The sequence below is a fragment of the Ips typographus genome, linkage group LG6 (genome assembly GCF_016097725.1).
Source record: "Ips typographus isolate SLU linkage group LG6, UJ_Ityp_2.0, whole genome shotgun sequence".
In the NCBI taxonomy this organism is placed as follows: domain Eukaryota; kingdom Metazoa; phylum Arthropoda; class Insecta; order Coleoptera; family Curculionidae; genus Ips; species Ips typographus.
In genome coordinates, this window is record NC_138427.1 from 7,987,622 (window position 1) to 8,009,998 (window position 22,377).

The following is a 22,377-nucleotide window of genomic DNA, read 5'->3' on the forward strand; positions in this document are numbered from 1 at the left end:
TCGATTCTTGGTTCATGTGCCTTTTATACAAAGTTTTAACCATTAACGCTTTTTACCCTTAATGAAGGTGTTTTTTCCCTCCCTAAATTCAATAATTTTATTATCAACTTTTTTAAAAGCATTAAATATTTTTGTCAATTATTTTCAATTATCTGATCAAATAATGACATATTATTAAACTCCAAATTGAGTAATTTTGCCATAATCAATTCTGTATATCTTACCGTTTTCGAGATTCCCATACCTACTTACACACGAATTTGTGGCGGTTGAAAGAAACTAAATATTTGTCAAAGATGAGTTTGTAATTTGGTTCAATTATCCAGAAATGAATACCTAAACAACCTGCTCGGATGACCTATAGAAAAAATGAAAAATCTACTATTATCAAGCAGGGCCGTATAATAGAACCAGATCATTTTTGTAACTGACTCATAACGGTTTCCTCATACAACAGTTAAAAAGTCAAAGGAGTTCAAGGAAATTTAATCGTAGGATATGACGATAATATGTCATAGTTAACGATTTAGAAAGCAACGTTACATGACTAATTGCCTGGTCGGACAAAAGTCAATAGGAATTACAAGTTGACACAAGCGATTTCCTGCTAAATTGTAATGCTTCGTGGTTGCTTCGTTTGCAAAGGTCAACCACTAAAGTTGACTCTTTGGTGCGTGAATATTTGCTAAATTTCTGTCTGATTTTTATCCAGCTGATTTTCTCTCTTCCTTACGGTTATACTACAACTCAAATATTTCAAGTAATTAGAGGTTATCCTCAACATGCCACCGAGAGAAAAAAAAATAAAAAACAGCCGTTCCTAATTGGAGCCAGCCATCATCTCGATAAAATGTCGACTGTTTATTACGAGAGAGCCACTTAGTGTCCGATAAAAGCATAAGGCGCCAAGCTTGATTGGAGTCCTAGAAGCAAAAAAGCAGCCGTAGGCATTCAAGGCAAAGTTCTTTTTCTTCTCGTGCACACACTTTAGTCGCATTGTGTTATCTTTTTTATGTTTCTCGATGACCACTCGACCGGCAAAGTCGGCCTACTTTATCCCCTTATGTCATTACATCGTCTGTTTACTCCCTCGATGATATTACTGATACAGAAGCAATTCTTCTTAACCTCGAAAACATACCAAAAAACGAACAATTGATTTATTAAAAACATAATATTGTTTTTTAAGCAGTTGGAAGATAATAAGATGTATGCAGTTACTCTTACTAAAACAGAGCCAATTTTCTGAATATTTGCAAACGTACGTAAGTTGTAAAAAAAACGGAATAAGTATATAGTGAAGTGTGTTCTTTTAGAATACAAGGGTGCTATCAGTTGAAGGAGCAAAAATTGTACAATTCCAAACTAATTAATTTTAAACTTATTTCGTCACTATTACCCTTGTTTCTTTATGGTACTGTACGTAAAAAACGTTACGAAATTTTTTGAAAGTAATATATTCCATTAGATCCACGTGTAACTCGAAGTGCTGCATCCAGTGCCTTCAATCGTCAATTTTTACGTAAGCGAAGGCAAATCCACCCTACGTAATATTGCCCAAATCTCCCCCGATTCTCTCGTCCTTTCGGATAAAATTTCCCCCAGGACACCATATTTTCACCGAAATTTTCAATGTTCACCGGCGTAAATCAACAAAACGAAGCCAGGCCAAACAACTAATTAGAATAATTGGCTGAAATAGCCTGGTAACAAAACGGGATGAAACTTTTTTCCATTGCGGGAATTGAACACGATTCTGCTTTCGCGCAAAACTGTTTTTTTTTTTCCATGTCGAATGCCGGCCCTTGAAAGGTCGCCAGGATTTACCTACATAATATATAATTTGCGAGGGTCAAAGCTGAGGTCTCTAGGGCTCTAAACGTATCAGGTATTCGGGGCCCTTTTAAATATTCAACACTACTCCTGTAGCTTTTGTTTACCAACCCCCGGAAACACGGTAGATTTAATTTGATTACTCGGAGAGACTTTATGTGTCTAAAGTCCTTTCAATTAGTCCTGGTGCAGACGTTTGGATCTTATTAAATCGGTTTCGCCCCATTTATCTTCTGTATTTATTACAAGGTAAATAAAGTAAAGTAAAAATATTTTTATTTATGTAAACGTGTACTGTTTTACACTTTCTGTTCAGTGACTTCTGACTGTTGCGTCACATCCTTTATCTAATTTCATTAGACAAAAAATGTGTGTTTTATAACATCATAGTATCATACTACCAGCTATTGTCAGCTTGACTGTATTTTACACCAATCAAAATTCCAATTTTAAGCTAATGCTGTAGAAGTACGACACCAGTTTAATATATAATTTATTGTAGCCTCTGCCTTAAGTTATACCTTAAAACTATAATCATTTTAACAATCAATCAATATCACATTTAATTACCGATATACGTTTTTTGCTGGTGATTGTGATGCAACAGTCAGAAGTCGCTGAACATTTTTTAAAAGCCCTTTTTCTCCACCTGGAGTCAGTAAATCTTTGGTTAAAGTATTAGTAACGTAACTTTCAGTACAATTTTCTCTTAAAATTCTAAATAAATTTTAATTAACTCTATAACATTTAACTTGTCAACTATGCCGAGATAAATAAAATAAAATTATGATACCGCTAATAGCAAAATATCTCGAATTATAACAATTAATTTATTCAAAATTATGTATGCAACATCGTTATTCCATTGCAGTGAATTTTGTTTACACTACGAATTTGATAAATAATTGGGCCCAGTTTATGAAGTTCTGATAACAACAATGGCATATATAATATATTATATCATGGAAATTCATAATTAGATTGTATATACAAATAATGTATGTTTGGAGCGAAATGATTTTTATAACTATTATGACCGAATTACGTAGCATGAAGTTCCCAAGAAATTGTTATTACTGTAATGGCAAACCATTTCAAGAAAATTCACGTTAGAAGAGGTTTATGATGAAACCGGATGGGAGGTCGTCGACGTACGTTTTGGTTAATAAAAAAGCTAATTCATATGTATCATCTATAATTCGGAAAAATAGAAAAAATACGTCGTCGTCTGGTTTGCACGTTCTCGGTTGTTGACTCGTTCCGTGACTTCCTGCTTCAATAATAATCATCTGCAAAAATCCGAGGTCACATTCAACAATGAGCAATATGCTTGTCGTTCCGTAAATATGTCAGCCAACAATGGAGAACGTCATGGAAAAATATCAATTTTGTATGTGGTTAGACGGTGCTTAGTTAGAAGCGGTCATAAAGTTGAAACGAACCCAGAAAGGCGCATTACCGAGATATATTATGAGTCAAGTTGTGTAATTTCTTAAAAAGCTGTGGATTGATTATTTCAAAGATTCCTTGAAAAATTGTGATTCTAAAACAACTTTTAAAAGCATACTCTATATTCATGTCATTGTTTTAAAGTTAGTTCGTGTTTATTTTATTCAATACATTCGGCTTTGTTGCTGGCAGGTGTACTGCTAATGGAAAAATTAAATAAAAACGATGCAAATACAAAACAATTTCAATTACTTTTTGCGATTTTTCCAGTGTGTGAAATATATACTGGAACGGAAGAGCTCAACGAGTTTTATTGTTCGAAACGAGTTTATGCATCATACATTAAATACAATAACAAAATGAAACTCTGCTTTTCGCTCGTTTTACGTTGGTAATTCAATTTACTCGTGATTCGAATTTGAACTGTTCATGATCTATTCTCAGCATTAGTATTACCTACTGGAGATCAATTCACCAATAGTGACTCAGCTAATTTTCACCGTAGTTCAAACTCAAAGAATCACTATTTTTTCAAGATTCTATCTTTCATGTAATTCATTTTGAAAAGTCACAGAAACAAGATACTTTTTGGTTTCTTGTAAAATTTTGTCTCTAACGATTTTCGAATTTTTTCGTCGTCCCCTGCAAAATGTCCGTAACTTTAACCGTTTCCTTCCCTTTTTTTGTGTGGAGTTTTTATAAAAATTTTGAAAATTTTGTATTTTCACCAATTTTGGGATTTTAGCGACTGTAAAAAGTTCATAATGCTCGTCTTGAACTGCTCTCTAAAAACTGAATGTTGAAGCTAAAACGAGAATTTTAAATTTTTTCAGGTTATACAATAAAGAAGCAAACCTAATTGTCTGAACACACTCCAGCTTGTCGAATATTAGGAATAAAAATCTGTTTATTATTGCAGAAGTTTATGACGTTTTCGAAACAATACGTAAAGGGATTCCAACATAATCAATGCTTATTCAATAGCCAATTTTCCAAAAGCACAACTTTGCCTCGGAACAATTAAAACCGGAACGCCATCCCAGTTAATTCACGTCATTTCCATTGACGTCCTACTTTCGCATTGTGGGAGGTAATCTTAGATTTTGCTAACACGATCATGAACGGATTACGCAAAACCGTTTACTTTACGGTCGCATCATCCTTTCACTTGCATGTTGTTGCACATCTGCCGTTGATTTCACTTAAGCTTTTACAAGGATGACGATTCTCGTGTTTGGTACTGATCTGCGAGTCTTTAACAACGTCAAATAAACTAAAGTGGAACCTTGATGGGATAAATCAGAGGCGTACGCAGTAAATAATATAAATCGTGATCTTTATGGATTGATCTATGATTTTATACTTGGTTTTAACGAACTGGAACAGAAATAAGTAGTTTCATCACTGTGAGACCCATTCGGCACTGTTATTATAAACAATTACCAAATACCCTCTAACGATTCTCGTAATTTTGCAATGGTAAATGCATGAATGCACTTCTGCATTTATAGAGCATCACGTTTAAATATCAAACTAATATCGTTTAAATGTAATCGATCTATGCGGCAATCGACGATTGCATAAATAACAGTTTGTGGGATTAGTCAAGGAGCATGTATTGATGGTACGTTTCACGTCGTTTTTTTTTTAAATTCATCATTTACAAAGATTTTAGTAAAAATTTACTTTTAACTGTTTTGTTTTTTCAGAACAAAGATCTGTTTGATGGATTTAAACTTTTTGTTTGTACTGGTAATTGAAGATCTACTAAGCTATAAAGCACAAAAATCCAGAAAAGTATGTTTCTCAAATTATATGTTTGACACAATACCAAAAGATTTTCCCTAAAACTTTAGACCTTTTGATATTTGGCTGCCTACCCAGAATTTCTTAAGTTCGTCTGCAACTTTACACAAAATTACTGTACTGAATTTGTATTTCATATCAGCCTGATTATAAAGTGCAATTTAACTTATGAATTGTCAAATAATACTGTTATAACTGTATGTAGCAACAAACTTCTTGTACACATTTTGAATATAATTAATTTAATATAAATTGTTCCACTCACTGATTACAACAGGATAAAATAATAGTAGAGAACCATGGGATAGATAATCCTACGCATTACTTATGTATGAATTCAACAACAGTAATTGTAAACATTGTGTGTTTCGCAGAAGAAATCATTAATTTTGCAAATATGGATATTGCTTTACGTCTGCCTAGAATGCGGCGTAGCCGATTTTAACGCTATAACCGTTTCAAATGCATTTCCTCTCATAAAGCAAACCCTTAATTTCTTCATTCAAGTAGGTGTAGCTGCAATAAAATTCTCAAAGAGTTCTAGTGTATTTCCGGCATTTGGAAATTATCCAACTCGAGTGTTTGTCTCGGTTCAAAGTATCCTTTGTTAGGTTCTTGTACGCTCCCAGGGTCAACAGGGACGTGCTAACGACTCCGTAATGAAATTAATGGAAGCTTTTTGCTGTTTAATTACTCGAAGAATTTACTGTCGCCGATAGTGGAAAAGCGCACATACAAGTTCGTGCTGGACCAGAATGTAGGGAGATATCAAACATTTAAGCCAAAATAGCCACTTTAACATATAACTGATCGAATGACTAATTTCGATTTGCCTCTAGCATCGAGTGAACTATACATCACTTTTGACGTTATTGGATATTAATTGGGGTGCACGGGAAATTTGGATTTATCGAGTTACTGCCTACAATCATTAGAAGCCCTTCACTGGCATAGGTTAATGTACAATAATCAGTCTAAGTAGTGAGCGTGAATGTCTGTATCATCCGCTAAGTAAATATCTATGGGCAAAGAAACTAAAGCTAATCACTTTAGACTTTGGGATGGATAACGCTTAATTGCTGTTAGTTCATTAAACCTACCAATTAAGGCTTTCAATCTGCTACGAATTTCGCTCAAAATTGACGTTTTGGACTTAATGGGAGATCGTAATACTTTCTTTACTTTAGAAGGGCGTCCTTATTTGGCTGCATATAAAACAAATATATGTTTTTTCACATTTAGATTAATACGAAATTCGTATATTAATATGCAAAATTGTTATCATTGATTAAGAATCACGTCCAGGTGGATTTGTTTAATTGATTTCAACGAAAACAAGCAATTTTACAGTTTAATTTCGACTGCGTTTTTAATTGCGTGTTTTTTTTTGTTTTGTTTAGTTTATGTTTTAGTTTTTAGTATTGTCAATATTTTTTATTTAGTTATTTATGATATTTTAAGTATTAATTGGTTTATGTGTTCGTTGCCTTAAACTATCTAAGCCAGTAAACACTTAGACCTGGGTAAAAGTGCTCACAACAATTGTTTTTGTTTTTGTTTTTTTGAACACCCTATGTATGTTCAGACTAATACACCCACATTTTATGACTTTCTGCACCCACTGGACTAAGTTTACCTCCACTTAGAACAGGGTAAATGCGATCACAAGTGGCAGATCGTTAGTTTGAAATTTTTGGAACACCCTGTGTATGTTCAACTGTGTTGCGGTTAGCACGAGGTGAAGGAGCAACATTCCTTATTTTATATGAACATCAAGGACCATCAAGAGATAGATTTTTTAACCATACGTGATATTCCCAATTTCTATTTTTGAGGCTTTCATCTTGTGGAAAAAAGTAGACCGTTCCGAAACATTTGGAATATCCTGTGTACCATATTCCTGTCCAGGTACATTAATTTACTCTATAAACTTCGTAATCGTAATCTTATTTTTATTGAGATATCTAGTTCTGAAGAAGATAATCTACATAGAATCGACCGTGTTACGTTAATATTACTAAACATAATCATAATTTGCTTTTCATACATGTCATCCACTTTTGAGATAAGGCTCCACAATTGGTATTCGGAATAGCCAGTCCCATTGGGAAAGTCCCCAATTAGAACTCTCCCGACGTCAGTCTAAGGCCCTTCACAATTTAATTACCCATTAAGGGTTTAGCAACGCGGAACTTTCATTTCCTGGGGGTAGCAAAAATGATAATTTGAATTTTTCGTCCCGCTGGCGCTTTCGAATAGGTTTTAATGACTGGAATGAGAAAAATTCCTGAATTCACTGCCAAAATCAACGCACAACCTACGTAGGCGTGCGTGTACTCCACAAGCACATATGCAAATCTCTAATTATTTCCGCCTTTAGTATTATCTAATAACGACGAGCTAACGAAGCAAACAGAGCGTAAATGGCATTGGACAGAAACGGATGTACATCAACGTTGGAAAAAGTCAGGTTCGCAGAACCTGGCGAACCTAAGACAAAGGTTAAAGTTCTATTAAGTGGTCACTAAACTGATCTAGAAGGTCACACGAACGAGAACAAACAGGGGCCGATGTCCGACTGGCAGGATAATCATTAGGCTTGTTGGAACTGTATAAAGAGGAGTCCCATCATGATTGCTATAACGTGTCTGATTACTTATAGCGACAATTTGGTTTTTATGGAATTGCTGGAATAACTTTCTAAGTTCAGAACCCTTAATTTTTAAATAACTCCAAGCCTGGTATGCGGACAAGTGAGAAGATATTTTAGTTTTTGTTTTTTACTGCATCTTCCACAGGAAGATAATAAATTAATCGGTGGAATTCTGCTAATTTATCTTCGTTGCAAAACTGAATTTTTTGATAAAGTGATTTATAATTTTCACAAATATGTCCAGACTATTAAAAAAACCTTCAATCACTATAAGTTATAATCTAGGATATATCATTTAACATAATATAATATAAAACCAGCAATGTTTACATCATATTAAAATTCCTTCACTGATATGATTTATTGAGTGGCATTTCAAAGCAAATTCCAGCCTAACTGGAACACACACATTAATACTAAAACCGAACAATTTTAGGTTCAATTAAAATTCAAGAAAACTCAATTTAATATTTCAGCTCGTTTTGCTGGGGCGTTACATTTTGTCCTTGCAACTTAGTAAAAAAAAGAAACTCGTTAAAATAACGCCACGTTTAAATGCAGAACCGGGAGAGACTTTCCGGTCCTCATCAACCAAATTGAATAACGCCGCCGTTGAAACAGAATGATTAATTAAATATTATATCTCGGAGACAAAGTGAAAATTGCCCTCCAAACTCGACATGTTCATGGTTCTGTTTTAAACTCAATGTTTCCCCTATTATGGAACGTCACACAATGTGCCCGCATTGAAAGGGCTGAAATAAACAGGCCTGTTCATCTAAATTATGTATTAGTTTCCACAAGCGTTAACTACAATACAACCTTTTACTTGGCACAGTTGCCCTACAGGGGTGGATTTCAGGAAACTTGGTTTTGGGATGAAGCCTTTTACAGTCTCTAGCAGATATTTAATATTTGATAAAGCTTAATTTTTTTACTCACGTAAAAAAGAGGGTTAATTTGGGTTTTTGATCAACATTTCATAGCTGAGGATTGATGTAGAATTAGCAATCCTGTGTGTTTTTTTAATTATTGATGAATCTGATAAACAAAAATTTTATGTTGTCTTGGTCTTAGATGTGTTGATCTCTTACATAGAATATGTAGTGCGATGAGAGGCAAAAAAGTTCAAGTGTTTTCAAAATTAGAGAAACCTGACAAATTCAAATGAAATAACAGATGGTAAGTAAAAAAAACAAGTTTGAAATAGGCAAATATGCATTTATTTGTCTTTTGACAAGTATGTCACTAAAACCAATTTGCTTTTATAGCCAAAAACATCATATTTTAAATGTTATTTACCAGAAGAGTTTCTAAAACTGAGTGTAATTGTAAAACAGATTTTGCCAAAATCTTGTGCATTAAGGTTTTATTTGCTTAAAATCGGTTGTTTTTCTATGACTGTTTAATAATATGCTTATTACTCACTAGTTTTGAATAAATAAGTGAAAGAGTGACGTAACAGTTAATAGAAGAGAGTAAGTGTTTTGAAAACCATACACACTTAAGTAAGACTAGTTGAATGCATTATATACCTTTCTGACTTAATTTTAGTCTATTATAATGCCCTCTGACCATTTTTTCGGTTGTTTTTCTATGACTGCTTAATAATATGCTTATTACTCACTAGTTTTGAATAAATAAGTGAAAAAGTGACGTAACAGTTAATAGAAACGTAAGTGTTTTGAAAACCATACATACTTAAGTAAGACTGGTTGAATGCATTATATACCTTTCTGACTTAATTTTAGTCTATTATAATGCCCTCTGACCATTTTTTTAAATCGGATTGAAATCGGACATTAAACATTGAAGACACCACAGGCATTATAAGAAATAATGCCCTTGGTATCTTAAATACTATTATGACGGCTCGGTGTGTTATTTTCTTTCATTGTGAATATTTACCAGTCGTAGAAAAAGTATAGTATTCTACACGCATCTAATGGCTGTTACTCACTTGATCATTTACGCAAACTTCAACTTCGTCAGTAATAGCTATCATTACATGCTCCTTCAATAATATACTATTAATGTTTATTTTACTACACACGGTGCCATTTTTGATGCCATCAAACAATCTCCCAAGAGTGTGATAAACTTAACTCTTTTGTCAGAAATATTAAAACAGAAAGCTTAAAAAATACCGTCTAGACACAAAAACATTAATTAAATGAATGTAGACTGGATTTATGCTAATTGGATCTTTATTTCGGAATGTTCCAGTGCCTCAGGTAAGGAATACTCAAAACACTTCTCTTCAAGAAGATAGGATCGAATTTTGCTTCAAGGTACAAACCTCTTCAGGCTTGCTGTTATTTTAACTAATTTAGTTTAGTTTCAAATTACTTTAAAATCGAATAATAGTTTTAATGCTGTTTTACTCTGTTTTACAGCTTTTTTTAACCTCTCTTGTAATAACAATATTTACCATTTTACCAGTTGATTGGTCTTGGTTGACATCCATTTGATGGTGTGTCTCTGTGTTACCCAAATCCCATTCATCATCCACATGGTCTTACGTAAAATAGACATAACCTTAATGGCATTGGTAAATCAAGAAGCGTAACAAAATCTGTACCGGTATAGGATTACAGTATAGATAAGATTCATTGTGTTGACACCATATCCAGTCAAGTGTGTTAAAAAAATTAAATAAAGTGAAACTTATCGTGTTCATCTTGGATCGCGTAACACCACTTTGATTATTTTGTTAAAATTAAACTACAAGTAGTACAATAGGCTCGATCAAATCTTTACAATCAACGATTTCGCTTTTTTGGTTTGCAATTTGAAAGTTTTATTTACGCCCTAATTTGTTCGCTTCTCTTTTAATGAGACCGTTTTAAGATTAATTTAACTTGTGCGGTTTACACTCCTGCGAGTGACGTGTAGAAGTCATATTAATGTACGTGTTTCTTTAGTAAAACGAGACCTCTTACGCAAATCAAGGTAAGTTTTCGACGCCCCCATTATCCCTTCGGAAACGGATTCAAATGCAAAATTAAATCTCGAATGAGTCCTCTTCAGCAGTCCCTGCCAAACAAACAAGTCCTCCACATCAAATAGGATTATCTCGGAAAAGCTCTTTACACGAAGTTTCCTGCTGAAACGAGTTTAAAAATTCTGCCTTTGAATTTTCCTGCAGCGAATCCGTTGCTTGACGAAGGACAGCGTATTTTAATTATGCTCAGACAACTTTTAATAATCCGTCTGGTTTATTATTTACAAAATCGCATTTCGCAGTTTGTAATAACACAGCAAATAACTGGAATAAAAAATGTGCTAGTTTTTTATGTAAAGTCCTGGAATTTTTTTTAATCCAATTCATGTCAAAAGTTTAGTCAAACAGTGAAATGACTGACAATTCTGTGAGTCTTATTGTAAAGTTTTTCTATTAGGTAAATACTTATGTACAAAAGTTTTGGTTATTAATTGCGATTTTTAAACAATTTGTCTAACTCGTGATCCGTAAAACAATAATGGTAAAAAGGATGAGAAAACACAGAAATTCCCTAAGTAACTATGCAACTAAAATGAACTAAACTTAAATTTACTTAACGCCGCAACGTACAGCAAAAAGCTCCTAAAAGTTGTTCACAATGAGGGTAGGTCGCGTTAATTAAGAGCTTTAAGCAGGGAGAAAGTTTCGGAACTGTATTATGTTTATTTAGATTTTAATTAAGTGCTCGGTTTTAATGCTCTACTGCTACCACTAGGTAAAAGTTTAGGAAATTCATTTCCCTTTATAAGGCAATTGCAAAAAAATAATTTCTGTCAGGTTGCACGCATAGGGAAGCGATTTTCCCGGGGGAGCCATACATCATCTTTTGTATATAATAGATTTATACCAAGGAGGAGCACACGGACTTTCAGGAAATAGCTTTTCCATTCGGGCAATATTTATCCGGTAAATATCCAGTTCATTGACTCGGCTGGAACATCCATTACATATAGGCGTGACTAAAGTGACCTAAAAAGAGTTCAGGTAATTTATGTATCGTCAGTCTCAATATTAATTAGCGCAATAGGATGGTAAGGGTTTAATTTATTGAGTGTTTAAACCCAATTATGATTCAATAATTTCAATATTGTTTGTATTTGTTACTTGTTACTAAACTAAATATTGATAATTTTGCTTATGTTTACTTAATTAGATTCACAGTCTCTACAGCTTAATATAAATGAATAAACATAATGACACTTTGAACTCAGTTTGTTATCAAACAATTGGAAAAAAAGTGTTAATTTTGCTGAAATGCTAAAAACCTTATGTAGGTACACTGTAATTGACAGTTTTTACAATAAGTTTGCCTCAAATTGCCAGTTTTTGCATTATTTTCCGTTTTGATTTGATTGAACTAAATATTTTACTTTTTTTCTTCAATCTTTCTTTTCCTACATGTTATTGTATGGAAAGAATTCAAAGTTTAAGTAATTAATGTCTGAAATCTAATCGTTTCAATGTGCTAATTAATAGAAGCAAAAATGGTTTGTTAAAGGTCCAAAGTAGATTTTATACAGTTTAGAAGTAAAAGTAAAATACAAAATTGTCTTTTACTTTTTTAGCAATTAGTAAATTTTTACACTAAATCCCTCTTTGAGATAGATAAAATTAGAAGTAAACAAGAAAGTGATAGTAAAAAATGTCATCAATTATTTAATTTATATTTGTCGAGTTCAAACATGCGACTAAAACAAACACAATCGCACACATTTTCCTTATCGATTTTCCCCCTTAAAACCAATGCCGTTTGCGATAATTATTTTAATAAAAGCTTCCCGTAACAGGACTAGTTATCGGCAAATTACCTTCCCGATATCGAAATGTGTCCCGGTTATCTCAAAACAAACAAATGAACCGAACAGACATCCCACGGGTTCGCTGCTTTTATCAAATACGCTTTTGCTTCTATTTGGGTCACAAAAATTCGTTTTTAATGGAATTTTTTCAGCACGTTTGTCTGCGATATTCGTTGCTTCTTGCAGGTCAAAGTCGACCAAAATCGATATGCAGTTTCCATAATTTCCGGTTAATTTCAGTTGTCGATCAACCAAATGCCAGCAACAACAGCAGTTGATATTTTTAACAATTTACGCAGTACCGAGAATGGCACACTGTTTCGATACCGCAAACATGACATCATTCAGTGGCACCAACAAGCTGTTAATTGTATTATTTTAATTGAATGTTAGCAGATGGGTCATTAAACTAGGAACGTTACTACTAAATTTGTAAACGAACAAGTCGATGAACTGGAAGCAATCATTTGCTGGAAATAAGTCGATTCTCCATAAACTGGAAACCTGTATTAACACTAAAATGTACAAATTTCTAACCGACCAATAAAAATACAGAATACAGTTGTCCAATTTGGACATTGTCGTCAGATTTGTATCACCAATTGTCAATTTTTACACCAATTGTCAATGAGGAAACTAATTTGAGATATTGTAATAGTGTGCGTATTTCAAAACTTTCAAAATTAATGCCTTTTGGAAGTTTTGAAATACTGATTTTGACTACTTTGATTTCTGTATTTAACACTACATTCTGTTTTAAGCTAAATTCTGCCTAAATTAGAACCGGAGATTCTAAAATAGATCCCTTTAACATCTGTCAACTTATAGAAAATTATGCTTTTGATTTAAGCTTAAGATTTGATTTAGATTTAATTACTAATGGATAGTGTAGTATTCTGCTTAGTTTTTGAAACCCTTTCTATACTTATATCAAGAACTTAATCTTGTTTCCAATTTGTTCAAAATGCTTTTCCTGCTAATTATTCACGTTTTAAGTGATACGTTGATTAAACTAAGTGGATTTTAAAAACCGTTTGTGATCAAACAATTTCAGCTTAATAACAGCCAATAAACTAACTGGGATTCTCGCTAACTGCCATTTAAGTAAACGCCCCGCGAAATTTAAAGTTTCAGCATTGGCAATCGGTCCGTAGTCAGTAAGCCCGAAATATTAATGAGCCATTTTCAGACGATACTATCTCCGGAATTAATAGATCAATTTTAAACATGGATCCTGGATGCTGCTAGATTATGCTTTTCCAAATTACCGGTCTGTTCATCCGCTCTCTGGAATTATGGAAAACTTGTATGCGGCATGTCTATGCCTGATTAATGATTCACATTTCTCGTTAACTTTCGAAATCACTGCTTCGTCGAGTTTCCTATTTATAAAAAGTTTTTCTTTCTTGGTCGTCTTTGGCGAGACATTTTAAATAATCAATTGTGCTTGGATTATATCGTAAACTACCTCCCTTGTGACATAAATTTGGGAAAGTGTCTGAGCTTAAAGCTGCAGGTTAAAACGTAACGAGCATCTTTTGGTTCACCCACCAAAAATAAATAATGCATTTAGATGGTTTAAAGGCGAGCAATTATGCACATACTAAAGTTCGGAAACAATGGCACTCGAGCTAATCGCCATCAAAGTGAAAATTAAGTAATAACCGTGGAGCGACACGTGAAAATGCAAATTTGAAATTTAAATTTTAAAAGAAACCCACGCGAAATTGGGCTTTAAACTACATTTGCAATTATTGCAGCAAAAAAACTGGTTTAACGAGGTGGAAAGTCGCACTAATTGAAGGTTTTCGCAAACCCAAACTAGAAACTATCTCAAGTAGGTTGTTTTAGGGAAAACGTTCTCACTAAGCTTGTATTGACGTTTGAAAGAGACTGTATTATAACGTTTGCTTGTATCTAGTGCGTTTCTGCTCCAGAGTGTAGCAAATGCCATATTTGAACAACCCCAGTTCATTTCCAGTAATGGTTATTCTCCATTTTGCCACAACACACTTCCGGACCGATTGTTATCGGACTGTCGTTTCCACGTTTCTATCCAGTTATGCAGGATTATTGAACGAAGCTTTATTTACTAAGCATAACCCCTTTCAAACTGATGTAATCATAAAAAAAAATTGATTACGTTATTTCATGATTGACTATGTTATGTTACGTCAAATAGAATTATCTAATAAGTTAAAAATGTGTTGTATATCGTAAACAAGTAATGCCAGGCCATATACAACACTCTGGATCAGTTCTTTCAGTAAAACATAACGACTTATTACTTCTACAACGTAAAGGCTTCGAATTAAATTGCAATCAAACCATTCGTGCATGAAATTAGTAACACAAAATAATTTAAGGAAAGCAGGAAGAAGCGAGGAAACCCATTAACACTAGACAGTCAGTCACCCATTAATTGAAGGTATTACCAGTAAATAACATTATTGTGGTTGGTTGTTTTGATATTTCATAATGTGCAGTAAAACTGAAAAATGTGGACGGGTGTAACCTAACCAATCAAGCCTCTTCTGAATCTTTAGAATCACGAAACCGTAAATGGCAACAGATAATTTTGAAGGAATGCTCGCAGACTGGGTACGATTATCTCAGTTGGAAATGGTCGTGTACCTACGTCTATTACGCGTTACTTGTTTTCTTGCAGGAAACTTACTGGCCTATCTTGGTCCATCGCCCTCGAATAGGGTTGATGTACCACGATTATTGTTTCGTGAACCCAAGGCCGACCTTGCAAGAACCAGCTTTATCCGACCGGTCGTTCTCAGAACCAAGTACCATGAAAAATACGCGGGTACCCATCGCCGACCGTTTGAGGCCTGCTTTGTCGGCCCATCGATGGTATGTGCGTTTATAATAATCTCATCTGTTGATTACACAGAGTACTTGGAACTGATCAGGTGTCTGTTACTACTTATTAGGTGGGCATAAGGCAATTTTAGGCATTATAGTCATTTGCCTAGGCGTTTACTAAGTGTTGTGGCAAATAGAAAAATAGTACAAACTAGGCAAATAACAGTCTGAGATTCAATCAAGTTTTATGTTATGTTTATGAGAGAATCAGGGGAATAATGAACGGCAAGCATACATTCAAGATAAACAACTAGTATGGTTTGGGCATGTGCAACGAATGCCAGAGACAAGAATACCTAAACAAGTGATGCAGTGAAAACCAGGCGGAAGGAGGAAACTTGGCCAGAAGGAAGCTGAAGATGTGGAGTAGACAAAGTGATCCAAAAACTAGGACTAGAGGAAGATTGATGGAGATTGGAAATTGGAAGACTTTAGAATGTTTAAAAAAATTTATGACACATAAATAGTAGAGCTAGGCACATTTGACCGATTTTAAACTCGACATTTGTCAAATAGCGTCATGGCACTTTAATTAAATGCCTAGACAAATGATAATATGCCTAAAACTGCTTAGACTTAGAAATAGCATGTGACAGCTGGCCTACCTGTGCTCTCATCTATTCTAATCAACATTTTGATTCTGCATTGGTCCAAAACGCCCATCGCGTCTATTTTAAATGGAAAATGGCGGATGATTACGCTACGAAAATAGGTGACACATCAAATATGCATTAGCAATGTATATGTAACGTATTTAATTTGAAATGTATTTATTTAAAACCAACTATCGTATAAGCACCCCGTTTCGTAATTTAAGCGGAAACCGGGCAAACGACGAGTAAATTTGAATTTATAGTTTATTGATACATTTACACTACGTATTGTCTGTTCAATATTTTAACATAAGTGGCTGTGAAACGAGTTTTTCGATCAATAAAAAGGGTTTTTTGTTGAAACTTTTAAAGCAAAATTGTGTGAACAATTTTAATTAAACTACCTTTGAACATTTTTAGAATAACTCTATTTGGGAAAGTTTAATTAAAATGATGACCTGACCTCATTTTAGAGAGATTGTTTAATTGTTATTGTTAAGCATAAAATAACAAAATTTCAAAATTCTTTAATTAGTCAGTTTGGTTTGTACGACGTGACTGAAACTCTAAAGAAGTAAAGCTTAACCTACTATGGTAACACTGGTGAAATTGTGCTTTAATGCACAATCAACCAACACAAAAATCAGCAAATTTAGATTTGGAATTTTTTAGTGTAATTGTGAGTTAAAAAAAGGAAGGTCCTAATTCACAAAATTGGAATAAATATCTCAGAAACTAAGTTAACTGGAATACCACTTGCACAGTCAGTATGTCTGAGATCTTCAAAGGTAATACCATATGGTATTTAGTTTACTTATTTAGTAGAAAAATCTTGTATTACGTTGTTTGTAATCAGACTTACTTTACTTTTTCGTGTCCGAGTCCATACTACAATTTGTCAGCCCAGTATCGGGCTACGTCCAGAGCATTATCTTTAGCAAGCCATAAATCTTCGAGGGAACAGGAGCTCGGGCAGTTCCCGCAAACCAGGAGATGTTCCATAGTCTGTGTCACCCCACAGTCGCATCTGACATCCTGTTCGTTAATAATTCCCCATTTTGCGAGGTTCGTCTTTACAGGGGCAACTCCGGTTCTGAGACGGTTGAGGGATTTCCAGCTCCTCCAGTCCAGCCTGGAGCCTGCTGAGGGTTCTTGTTTTAAGGGGAAGGCTTCTGGTGGGTCTATCGGTACTGTATTCAGGAAGCCTCTACGTGATTTCAATCGCCTCACCGGCTCGGGTGCTTCATAGAGAGGGTGACGGCTATCAAATGTTTGCCTAAATCTTTCGGTGTGTTCGATGGCTAGTCGTCGGGTTGTTGGTGGTTCGCACCCTGCAGCTTTATAGAGCTCATCCAGCGGGGTGGCCCTCATGCATCCAGTCATAAGCCTGCATGTCTCGTTAAGAGCAGCATTGATAGATTTGACATGCACAGACCTATTCCACACCGGGCAAGCATACTCCGCTGTGGAGAAACATAGTGCTTCAGCCGTTGTTCTGATCACAGAGGGGTGAGCTCCCCATTTACTTCCCGTTAATTTCTTGAGGAGCTGGTTCCTAGACGATACCTTTTGTCGGGTCTTATGACAGTGGAACTTATACGTGAGGGATCGGTCCAGAGTTACTCCCAGATATTTCGGTTGGGGTGTGTGTTCTATAGTAAAACCGTCCCATTGGATCTGTAATTTTCTTCCGGCGGCCTTGGTGTTCAGGTGGAAGGCGCATGCTTGGGTTTTCGACGGATTGGGTTTCAGAGAGTTTGCTTTATAGTAGGCTGACATCCGTAATAGGGCATTTTGTAATATCTCTTCAACAACCCGAAAGTTTTTTCCTTGGGCTGCGATGGCCAAGTCATCGGCGTAGAGGAAGTGCTCAGTATCACCAGGTGTGGGTTGGTCATTGGTGTATATGTTAAACAATATTGGGGAAAGAACACTACCCTGGGGAAGACCGTTTTTTTGTGTCCGCCATCTGCTCTTCTTGCCTTCTAGGCTTACATAGTACCTCCTATTTTGTAGTAAAGATTCGATTACCCTAGTTAACTCGTAATCCTTGGTGGTATTGTATATCTTGGAGAAGAGGGCCCTTTGGTTCACGGTGTCATAGGCCGCTGATAGGTCCACAAAAACTACTCCGGTTATATTCCTCTCCTCAAAGCCCCTCTCAATGTGTTCAGTCAAAGCTAGAACCTGCCCCGTGCATGACCTTCCTGGACGGAACCCTCCCTGTTGTGGAATCAGTCTTCTCCTCCCTGTTGTGGAATCAGTCTTCTTGTAATCAGAACTTATCGTTGTGACACTTTCTATAGTAAAACTAAAACATTTTTGCTGCAATTTATTTACTTATTTTTTGTTTTACATGTGAAGTTAATCAAGAAGTTTTAACATGGAGAGTTATTACAATTTCTACTAATGGCTTTCGTTAGCGTTGTGGCATTTGATCTGATAATAAATGTACCTGATTTTTTAAAAACTTTTAAAACATTAACGGCAATTACAACAAACAAAATAATCAAAAGCTAAATATATTATCATAAATAGCATTTTCGCTTTTTTAGCACCCAATTTCAAAATGTTCCGGCACAAATGATCGTCACTTTCCCATTAATGGCCAATTGCTAAATCTAACCATCACACGTCTACGTCTTCGCTAGACGTTCGATTTCGCATTCACTTTTCAGCAAGGCCGCAAATTGCATTCAACATCTTCACTTTTCATTTCGACCATCCCATCCGAGCAAATGTTAGTTCAAACTTTAACCGGTCTTTTAAATAATTGAAGACCGGCACAATTTAACCGGTTACGATGCCCCAATTAAGCCGCAAATAATTATAACGATTGTTGTACGCATCATAATGAGAACCACAATCCTTAATTCGTTTTGTAATGTTGTCGGTTAATGGTTGTGTTGAGTAAGGCGATTCACCTAGTCTGGTTCCATGTATGGAGTAAGTTAGTTCATCTGACTTGATTTTTGAGTTTACTTTTAGTACCTCCTTTTATGTGTGTATTTAGCAATTTTTATGCCTTTTTTCGCAAGGAACAAACTATAAAATTTCAAATAGTTATTGCTGCTAATTTAGTAGCTTCAAGGAGAAAAACTAATACTAATTTGCAATTATGAGATGACGTTATGTGTTGTTCTTTTTTGTGTGAATTTTTAGTCAAATTATATCCTGCAATCTTATTATGTCATCAACCCATTTATGTTTAAATCATCTAATAGGTACTAAATATGAATGATTTTTCAGGGAGATCAAACAACCAATAAGCAATGAAATATGAACGATTACTCACGATCATACACTCATTGCTTATAGAGATTATATTACGTTTCATCCATAAACTGAAATGCTAATTTCACAGTCAACAAGTCTTGGTCCGTTAATATCTTAAGTCTAGCTGGTTTAGGTGTTAAATACCCACTTAAATTATTACCAGTGTGTAGAGGTCGAGTGTTTCCATATAGAGATATGAGGAGCTTTATTAAACTTACGGTGTACACTGCAAGTCGTAAAGCTGTAAATTTGTGTGGGTGCAGTATCCAATTTCTCTGTTTGATTTAAACTTTATTACATGTTTATCACTTTCGTGGAAATTATTACGTGATTATATTTAACGTGCAGAGTTCACACTGCATATTCTAGCTCTATTCTTAAAAATTATTATTAATGTAGAACTTCTTTGCATTTTAGAATCACTTTGAGCTTTGGCCTTTCTTAAAACTTGAACTAACGCAAAAGTTTGGATTTTTAGCTTAAAGATACATGACAAATTTTGTTCAAATTTCAAAGTAGAGAATCAAAAAACGACATATGAAACCTCCACAAAGTTGCCCGAAATATAGTGTAATTTAACTGAGTTAACAGAAAATTTGTAAAACTAAAAAGATGACACCTGACACTGTGTCAACTGCTTTTGCCCTACCTAAAGTGAGTTTTCTAGTGAGAAGTACGTCCTTTAAAGTAAAGAAAAAAAGAGAGAAAAATTTGGTTTTTACAATGGTTCTCTGCTTCTCACATTGAGTTTCTGTGGGTTGAAACTACCCATTTTACACATCTGCATACCAGTTAAAACCAAATTCAAATTGTGATATATCCTGGTTAGAATATGAATATTAAATATTTTAGTTCAGTAGGAACTTGATGTAAATCTGAACATTCCAAATTGAAAACTATTAAGTTATGCTAATTGCTCAATCAACGTCCTAGGAAAATAAAAACTCTATTCTTTGTTGTAACTATTTCTAAGCAGATAGCAATGCTGTAACCTGCTTTTCTTCCTGCTTAAATTTTCTGCTTTATCTAATCTATAGTGGAAATTTGTTATCAGATAATTTCTAAGCGGTTTCCTCAAAATATTCCCACGTCGGTTACCTGAAATTTAACGCAGAATTAAACTCTGCGGATCGAAGCATTTGGGGAATAGTGACGGATCGGAATGTCTCCCCGAACAGAATGAACGAAGACGCTCATTCACCGGCAAGATGCGCGAATGACAGGCGAAAACAAAACAAAGAAAATCCCTATTAAGGGCCTGCATGCTTCTCGTAACTACCTTCGAAAGGAAAATAATGGCGACAATAGCAAAGCCGGTCTAAAAGCTCTTACCTTAAAGTCGCCATGCGATTTTTCAAACACGTAGAGACGTCGGCAAATGGAAAAATCCCGAAAAATTTGAATTTTGCGAGGGGGGCTCAACAGGGCGAATTCGAGTCGATTTAAAACCCTTGCGAATGGGGGTGCAACTGAGACGACGATATATTCACGACTGCGTCTGCTTGGTCTGCGGCGCGAATTTGTCGTTGATGTGCGCCGCTGCCCGGTATTTGTCGCATTGATGGTTTTGCGTTTTGTTTTTTACCCCGTTTCGGTTCTTCCGAATAATTCCCAAAACGTAAATGTTGCATATTGCAGGTAAATTGGCGCCAGAAGTATTTTTCCGTCAGAGCTTAATGAATTCATTATATTTAGCACCAGGAAATTAAGGAGGATTGCCATTGCCAGTGCAATTTTAACTACCACCAACAAAATGTACGAATGAAACAAAATACTTGAACATAAGAGCCAATTAAAGTATTTTTCTTCTCACCATTTCCAAATGTAGTTCAGAAATCACCAAGTGAGATTCAGAAAAGGTCAAGCGGAATTCAGAATAAGTAAGCATAAGTAAGCATTATCTGTAAGAAGAAGTAATTAATATATTTTATAATACAATGAATGTTATGAAAGAAATAACACAATTACAGTTAGAAATGGTGTAGTATCAATTCTCAGTGAAAACACATTACACTCATTTGATTTGATTTCAATACATTGGTTCAGTAGTCACACTTGTGGAAAGCCTCTTTTCCACACTCAACTGCAATTGCATGCGAAAAAGTATCGCTTTCCGCACTAACTATATGTAATTAAGCTGCAGACAATAATTTTAGGTACCTTTAGCTTTTTCTTGACTAGTTTAAACAAACCCAAAATTTGTATTATCATTTCTCAGCACTTAGCATAACCAACTCTTACTTACTGACATCTCTCTTGATATAAATAATATTCCCTAACTGCATTTTTTTGAAACATCACGCCATAGCAAAGACGTATTAAACATGAATTTCTACTGGAGGGATTTCCTGGGCCAGCTTAAAGGTAATGAGAATCGCAAAGATTAAACCGACTAGCACCGCAACGAAATTAGAGGGTCAAATGAATTATCAACAGGAATTCAGAATTGCAGGAGGGTCAGTATATAACAGCAATAAGAGACGCAATGCGCCATGCATACATTGCTGTTTTGCATGGGTTCACGCAAACTTCCCTTAACACACAATAATTGAATTATTGTATAAGAATAGAATATGTAGGTATAGGATTAATTAAAAATTTCAGTAAAAGTAAATTTTACGTGACGATTAGTTACAAAATAATCATAATTAGTCACTGAATGCTTCTTTAGGTTTTGTCACAACTTTGGTGTGTATGATACACACTTGTTCTTTCAAACCTATTAAGCAAATTAGAAGAAGAAACAGTTACACAGAACAATTTAATCAATTTAATGTTACAAAAAAAAATCTTGGTGAAATTTTTTCAATAATGGAAAGCTGGATAGGATAGACCGGAACTCTTTCAGAGCTAAAAAAACGAGACTTATTCAGTTAGAAAAGAAAGTTTAATGGTAAATCAAAAATTTTGAGTGCCTTTCAGATATTATTATGATTTCAGGTGGATCTCAACTGGGTCTCAGGGTAACTCTTTACAAGAACCAAATAAGAGCTTGCCTGGTGTTATTCCAGAAGAAAAACCGATGTTTAACAAATGCACATCCATTGTTACCTTCTACTATATCCTAGAATAACTGTCAGCAAATTGATA

General features: G+C 34.8%; 1 protein-coding gene across 1 annotated transcript in view; it reads right to left on the reverse strand.

Annotated features, from left to right (window-relative positions):
* The window catches only part of LOC145730222 (protein brain tumor-like), an 82,997-nt gene extending 62,359 nt beyond the window's left edge, over window positions 1-20,638 (reverse strand). The window contains 1 exon segment of the mRNA XM_081981319.1: window positions 20,620-20,638. The gene's annotated coding sequence lies outside the window, so the exon portion shown is untranslated.
* Between the last annotated feature and the right edge of the window lie 1,739 nt (window positions 20,639-22,377).